Here is an 8,540-nt window from a genome sequence, read left to right as displayed (position 1 = left end):
CTCAGAATAAATCAGATAAACAAAGAGAGAATTGCATTAAATTAACATGGACAAACAAGCATAGTTCGGAAATAGGTTACATCGTTTTCCTAGAATAAAGAAAATTTAGCTCATGCTAGAAATTGAATTCAACATAAACGAATTCACCATAATTGTTCTGAGAAGATGGGAAGAAGAAAATAAACACTGAAAAATCCTCCTTGCAGCCTCAACTCGTCGTCAAAAGCTCAAGGGAACGATTCAACGCTTTTCTCCCGTCCGTACTCGTGTATGAATCCAACGTACGTGCAATAAATTGGAATTCCGTCTCCAAAACAAATGATTTGAATCCCTCTAGCTATGTTTTTCTCTCCCAAGAAGTGTTCTCCAGTCAAAACTCGTGGCTCTAGAGTGAAGAATGGCTTTTTATATGGTCCCACGGCGGAAAACCTAAAATCTGTCAAAATACGATATTCGCTCGAGCGGGGTGTCGAGCGCGCGTCGAGCGTTCGACTCTGCCTGATTTCGCTCGAGCGGCCAATGTCTCCACTCGAGCGATCTTCGTTTTTCAGCAACCTGCTCGAGCTCCCTGTCGAGCGGCAGTCGAGCGTTTGAATCTGCCTGAATTCGCTCGAGCGGCCAAAAGCCTCCGCTCGAGCGAACTTGTAAAATCTGCAATATGAAATTTTGCAAGCCATCAAATACCCCCAAACTTACAACTTTGTTTGTCCTCAAATAAAAAGAAAAACAAATGATAGTTTAGGCAATATCAACTCGACCCCAAAGAGAAGTATCATCACTCACCAAGCTTTTATGAATTTAGATTTCATCTCTAGTATCTTACTCTTTTAACATCAAAGATAGCAAGAAAATCAATCAAATTCTTAAAACTTAACCCCATAAGTCCAATTTTCAGAAATCCTCTCCACTAATGTAGTCAACACCAAAATCAAAGATCAAAAGGTCTTTATTAAGGTTGTAATGATAGGCCACAGGGTGAGGGTTAAGAAAGAACTGGATATGGGAGATTAAACAAACTGGGAAAATACTTAGTGAAAAGAACATTAAAAGAGAAACTCACATGATTCAAATCATAGCTCTTTCTTGGCAATATGCTCATACTTGTGGCATTATTATTGCTGTAATCACTGATGCAATACCAACAATTCCCTTGACAAAATTTGAGGTAATTCACATTCCGCTTGGCGACTTCTTTTTCTTTTCTTTTCTTTTTCTTTTTCTTTTTCTTTTTCTTTTTCTTTTTTTTTTTTTTTTTTTCAATCACTTCCTTTCTTCTTCTTCTTTTTCTTTGATCAAACAGAGCAAACATAATACGTTTCATCATGTAACCAATTTTCTCTTTTAAATGTAACTCTCCACCAAAGTATTTTCTCAAACTATCAACGGTAGATTCATTGTTTTTCAGGCTTAGAGCGGGCATGGTTTATGTAGTTTAAAGAATCAATAAAGGCTCATGAAGGCTCAAGGGGGTTGACTATGGAAACACACCATGTAATGATGGCATGACATTTAGGATGGCTGGGAAAGCTTTTTGGTTATGCCAAAGAAATGCCTAGATCATTTCTCTAATATTTGGTCTCGACTAGGATTTCACCTCAAGGACCCATCAACGGATTCTAGAGCAAAGCAAAATCAAACCTCCCTCTGTCAATTAATTCAACTTCTTCTCTTCATAAGCAAAATGGAATAAGAGAAAAACGACTATGTGCTCAATTGTGTTCAAGGTCAAAGATTTAAACCAAAGTACCCACAAAACTTCACTTGACATAAAAGAAATTTTTGAAAATTTTTCTCAAAACCATCTTCAATCACAAATTTCAGAGTCATAGAGAATTCAATCTTACTCCAATGCATGCTTGGTAAGAGAATCAAACAACCCATCAACAACCCAAGACTTAGAAAACAAGAGGATCAAATGATTATAGGAGTTTACACCCCCAAACTTAAACTAAACAATGTCCTCATTGTGATGCAAAAGTAAAAAGGATTGAAGAAATAAAAGAACTTCCCTGGTTGCATCATGAATCTTCCGTAGATTAGAATTTTTCAGCTCTTTATTCTTGCTAAATAAACCTGCATCAAAAACCAATTTATTAAAACTTAAATAAATAAAGATGATAAAATAAATGAAAGAAATAAAGATAGATCTATGGGTTGCCTCCCATAAGCGCTTGTTTTAAAGTCTACAGCCAGACTTTTCAATCTTCATCAATCGGGATCTCCAAAAGGAATAAGAGTACAGTTCCTCTCCACTTCATTGCTAAGTGATGTATCCTGCTGCAGGGCTCGTTCTAGGTGATTGGCTGGTGCATCTTCTTTAAAGGCCTTTTCTTCACATTGCTTAATGTCATCAACCCGAAAACAAGTGCTTGGCTCTTCTGAAATTCTCATGGCTTGGTAAATGTTGAACAAAACCTCTTCCTTGTTCACTCTCAATGTTAACTCACCCTTTTGAACATCAATCAAAGCTCTTCCCGTGGCCAAGAATGGTCGACCAAGAATTAGTGGGACTTCTTCATCTTCTTCCATGTCTAACACCACAAAATCAGCAGGGAAGATAAATTTATACACTTTTACCAATACGTCTTCTATGATTCCACGTGGATACTTGATGGACCGATCCGCTAGTTGCAAAGAAATTGTTGTAGGCTTCATCTCTTCAAGTCCTAGTTTCCTGCAAACAGAAAGTGGCATAAGATTAATGCTAGCACCAAGATCACATAAAAATTTATCAAAAAATGAATTTCCAATAGTGCAAGGCAAAGTGAAACTCCCCGGATCTTTCAATTTTTGAGGCAATTTCTTTTGAAGAATAGCACTGCATTCTTCAGAAAGCTTCACTGTTTCAAACTCTTCCAATCTTCTCTTCTTGGAAATGATGTCCTTCAGGAATTTGACATAATTTGGCATTTGTTCCAAGGCATCTGTAAAAGGAATATTAATGTGAATTTTCTTAAAAGTATCCAAAAAATTAGAAAATTGCTTATCTAGTTTTTGCTTTTGAAAACGCTGAGGGTAAGGAAGTGGAGGAGCAAGAATAGGAGGATTGTCAGGAAATGAAATTGTAGGAGCAAAGTCGGTCTCCTCTAGTGTATCATTGACAATCTCCTCTTCTTCCACTTGATCTTTGCTTTGGCCAATGTTCACAGCTGTAGGGGTGGACTTGCTCTCCTTCAATGGTGACCTCTCTATTTCTTTTCCACTCCTAAGTGTGATGGCCTTGCATTGTTCCTTTGGATTCACTTCAGTGTTGCTGGGAAAAGCTCCTCTTTGTTGGGCATTGATGGTAGTGGCTAGTTGCCCAATTTGCACTTCAATATTCTTTATAGCAGCTCCCATATTGCTACAATGAGTCTCAATGTTGTCCAACCGTGAATCAGTCTTTTTAAACCTTGCATTGGTCTCCTGAACAAAGGAAACCATGGCATCCTCAAGTGACATCTTCTTCTCGCTTGGTTGGCTATCAAATCCAGGAGGATGTTGAGGTTGCAACACATTCTTGGTATTTCCATATGAAAGATTCTCATGATTTCTAAGCCCTGGATGATAGTAATTTGGCATAGGATTACCACGATAATTGTAGTTCCGATTGTTGACATATTGAACTTGTTCTTGACTCGCCTCATTGCTTGGAACTATCATACTTGTAGATGCTACATATTCTGTACTTTGTGGTATCCTTTGTGTTGTCAAGGCTGAAATCTGATGAGATAGAGTAGCTACTTGAGCGGAAAGAGCTGCTATCGGCTCCAAGTCATGAATTCCAGCAACCTTCTTAGCCAAAGTCCTCTCAGTTGGCCATTGATAGTTGTTTGAGGCCATTTCCTCCAAAAGTGCAGTAGCACCTTCAGCTGTCTTCGACATCAGAGTTCCACCAGAAGCAGCATCAACTATAGTTCGAGTTTGCCCATTTAACCCATTATAGAACATCTGAACTTGCAACCAATCTGGCAATCCATGTTGTGGGCAACGTCGAACCAAGTCCTTATACCTTTCCCATGCTTCATAGAGTGACTCAAAATCATTTTGCTTGAACTGGCCAATCTCACTCCTAAGTTGGGCTGTTTTGGCAGGAGGAAAGAATTTAGCAAGAAACCTCTCAGCCATGTCCTGCCAACTAACAATGCTTCCCGGTTGTAGAGATTGTAGTCAACCTCTAGCCTTGTCCCTCAAAGAGAAAGGAAACAATCTCAGTCTAATGGTGTCTTCAGTAACACCATTGATCTTCACAGTGTCACAAATTTCCAAGAACATAGCCAAGTGAATATTGGGATCATCAAGTGGCGATCCACTGAATTGAGCCTGCTGCACCATACTAATCAAAGCTGGTTTGAGCTCAAAGTTGTTGGCATTGATTGGCTGGCGCATTATGCTCGAGTAATTTCCATTCACAACTGGTCGTACATAGTCCTTCAAGGTGTGTGGTAGTATCTCACGATCTTCTTCAGCCATGGCTAGTATCTTATTTCTTCTTAGTGATCTAAGAGTTCTTTCAATCTCCGGATCAACAGGAATAATATCACGAGATCTAGCACGGCGCATCCAACGTCAAAAACACACCTGTAGAACAAATTAAAACAAAATTCTAAATTAAAACCAAGATTACTTTGTATCGATATTGACAAAAAGAATAAGAATAAACCAATTCCCCAGCAACGGCGCCAAAAACTTGACCGGTGCAAAACTGCAAGTGCACAGTATCGTAGTTTTATAGTAAAGTAATAAGAAGAGTATCGTCCTCAGGGATTGGTACCTTACTCTTGCCAAATACCAAAATTATACTAATCTCAATTTTATCTAGAGGAATCGCTAAGGTTTTTGTAGTTGCAAATAAAACTAGATCAACTCAAAGAGAAATAAGCAACGAAAATAAAACTGATGTTTGAAGATCAAATTCTATAGGAAAGAAAAGTTCTAGGAAATCGATTTCACCATAAATCTTCACTATGCTTTTCTCATCCAGCTAATTTAACTTAAACCTCTTTTGTCTATTAGCAAATCTCTAATTCATCCAAAAGCCTCTTTCGATAGTCAATTGGAAGTGATTCTAGTTTATCAATTCACACAAGAGTACGCAAATTAAATAATCAAGAACGCAATAAGACCAATGATTTAATTACTACACAGGTTCATACAAGTCTTTCGATCTCTATACTTACCTATGCTGAAATATCCAAGATCTACCCTATGATTCCCTCTTTCGATAGCAAATCACAAGATTAATAATCATCTAATCAATGGCCAGTTTTTCAGCAACCTGCTCGAGCTCCCTGTCGAGCGGCAGTCGAGCGTTTGAATCTGCCTGAATTCGCTCGAGCGGCCAAAAGCCTCCGCTCGAGCGAACTTGTAAAATCTGCAATATGAAATTTTGCAAGCCATCAAGAGGCAAAGGTGGCATCTAACAATTCCAAAAGCCAATGGTTTTCATATTGGTTCATTTTGGACGCTCATTTGGTCAAATTATTGCTAGATTTAATTTTCAAAGATGCACATTGAAGAGGGATATTTAATCATATTTGTGTTGATCATTGGAGGAGGGGTAAGCATAGAATGGTGAGAACACTGCTGCAAATGATATATTATAGTTGGCCCAACCAGAACATAAAAGAACTATGTGCATGTGTTAGCTTAGTCATTGCATGTAGGGGTGGCAATATGTTACACAACCCGTTAATCCAACACGAACACGACACGATAATAGCGGGTTAGGGTTTGGGTCAAAACGGGTTGACCCATTAAGACACGATTGCTTAACGGTTTCATAACAGGTCAACTCGTTATGACACGTTATAACCCGTTATGACACGTTAAGAAAGTTAAAATTACAATTATACTCTTATACCTAAAAGTAAAATTGTTAGAATTTCAATTTCGATACTTTTATTATTTGGATTGTAATTTTGGACTTGTAGTTAGTCTTATAGTTTTTATAAATATTGTGATTTTAAAATTTATATAAAATTATGCTAAATTTAATCAGGTCAAACTCGTTAATTTCAGACCTATCAACCCATTTACATAAACAGTTTGGAAAAGGTCATATTGTATCGTATTAACATATTTCATAATATTCACTGATGGGTCAAAACGGGTTAACACGACACGACAGGTTATGTTAATGGGTCATGTTAGTGTTTGAGATTTTGACACGATAAACTTAATGGGTCGGGGTTAGGGTTAAGCAATATAGTATAATATACATGCTTTGACACGACCCATTAACACAATTTGACACCCCTAATCGCATGTCTTGAGAAGAATAAAATAGTACAACATCTGTTATATAGTTAAATGCCAAAAAAGTATGCGTGAATGAGGATTTGGGAAACATGTTTTGAAGACTAATTTTGGGCTCTCAGTACATCTGTGAAATGGGTGGGACACTTTGGCGCCTGGGAGGGAAAATTGGGGACTTAAGGGTAAATTATCAACATAATGGAACTCATGCTTTAGCAAGGTTAAAATAGGAATTATTAACATAAAGATCTTTGATGTGTCCGCTAGGATTGGATGTCATCACCTAATGGGTTGGTGAATTCCTGAGAGCTATTTTTGATGAGATATGCCTCTAGCCATTTCTTGAGGGTGATTTGTCTTCAGCAACAGAATTGCTCTTCACTTCTAGTGTATTCATTTAAAATTTCCAAAGATTTCTTTGGGTCTATGTGATCTCTATAGCTTGGGTTCCTCCCTCAAATGAGCTAGGACAAATAGTTTGGTGCATGCATAACATTTCTGTTTATCTTCTTATAGTACTTTAGTGCAACCAAGGTACTGTTCCTGGTTTTTTGTCCATTTCCAGGGGAGGAGCATTTTCCAGGTATGGGACTTTTCATAAAACCATATATATAGACTCCATGAAGGTATAATTTTGACCTTCCCTTATGTATGCCTATAATTTCCTTCTTTGTAATAATCTTGTGGAGTGCTTGTGGTTCAAATGAGTTGTGTAGACAGCCATTAGTTTACAACCTTGGCTTGGGTAGTATAGATTGGTTTATGAGTATTCGAGTCATGTGGTTATATATGATTATATGCTAAATATATACATATATATATATATATATATTGATAGCATAATGTTACCTACACTTTGGTATTTCAAGGTAGTTTTGACTTTGACACAATGCTATTATGACGACAAGTCTTGCATCTAGCATATATATATATATATATATATATATTTCAGCTTTCATAGATTTTTTTTAATCTTCTTATACTTTGACAATGGATGAAGTAGACCTTGCCTGCAATCAATATACTATAACAATTAACAAATCTTTTGTAGTTCTGACTTTGACACAATGCTATGGTGACACTTTCGAAGTATTAAGATTGGAAACTTACAGTGTGGTACTTGTTTTTGACCCTCCCAAGCTATTGCTTCACATATTGTACAACCAGCTATGGTTTTTAATTGTGGATATTTTATATTCTAAGCTGGAACTTGATTGAGGTGGAAAATTAGAGTACATCTAAAAATGATTCTATGCTGTATATATATGCATTGACTGCACATCTCTGTGTTGAAACCCACATATGTAGCCCAAGTTGATTTAATGTACAACAACAAAGAAAATGGTCATAATAGTGACTGGTGACATATATAGCACTTCTGACAAATATAATTACTTTATGGGTGATGAAGATGTGTCCAACTTTGTGCCATTATAATATTTTTGCCACACTTATATAGAAAGATAGCATAAGATTTCCAGCTGGAATTGACTACTATATATGTTTGGTTGTAGGATAACATCAATGGCACCAACCAGACGAGGAAGAGGGTGAGGTGGAAGGTTCAGACAAGTTGTGCCTTACCAATTCAGAGGACGGCCACACCCTCCTATACAAATATCATGGACCCCCAATGATGATAGAGGTGCGAGTAGTTCTAACGACTCAACGCAGCGTCCAATTCCAGATAGGCTGCCTCAACTTACAAGTTCTAGACCAAAATTGAGTGGGCCTAGGAGTGGAGGTAACAATGAAAATCTAAATGGTATGCAACCTAATTCTTAGCCTCCTACTGTGACTTTAATTCAGATGGGGAATATGATATGCATAGCTGCATAATATGATTGGCAAAAATAAGGCTTGCAGCTGTGTTTACATGTTCCTAATTAACTATTCATGAATGTGAATATAGAAGTTGCAACAAAAGATGTTCCCAAGCTTACAACAACAAACATTGCAAATAGAAGACCAATATTGAGTTAGACAAGGAGTGGAGGCAACAATGATAATTTAAATGATATGCAACCTAATTCTTAGCCTCGTATGGTGAATTTAATTGAGATGGGGAATATGAATGCATCCAAGCATAATATGACTGGCACAAATTCTTAGCCACCTCTCTAGTTACATGTTGCTGATAAAGGGTGCATGAATGTGTATATAGAAGCTGTAGCAGAAGATGTTCCCAAGCCTACAACATAAAACATTGCAAGTAGAAGACAAATATTGAGTGGGCCAAGGAGTGGAGGCAGCAATGATAATCTAAATGGTATACGGCCCTAATTCACCAGCCTTGTACTGTG

At 37.4% G+C, this 8,540-nt stretch overlaps 1 non-coding gene across 1 annotated transcript; it reads left to right on the top strand.

The window, feature by feature from the left end:
- Positions 1-3,952: 3,952 nt before the first annotated feature.
- Positions 3,953-4,059, top strand: LOC122300055. Its single transcript, XR_006239897.1, has one exon. It is a non-coding gene; the product is annotated as a small nucleolar RNA R71 (small nucleolar RNA).
- The last annotated feature ends 4,481 nt before the right edge of the window (positions 4,060-8,540 follow it).

The sequence above is a fragment of the Carya illinoinensis genome, chromosome 16 (assembly GCF_018687715.1).
Source record: "Carya illinoinensis cultivar Pawnee chromosome 16, C.illinoinensisPawnee_v1, whole genome shotgun sequence".
Classification (NCBI taxonomy): domain Eukaryota; kingdom Viridiplantae; phylum Streptophyta; class Magnoliopsida; order Fagales; family Juglandaceae; genus Carya; species Carya illinoinensis.
The sequence above is the reverse complement of the archived record's forward strand: the minus strand, read 5'-3'. Positions and strand labels throughout refer to the sequence as shown.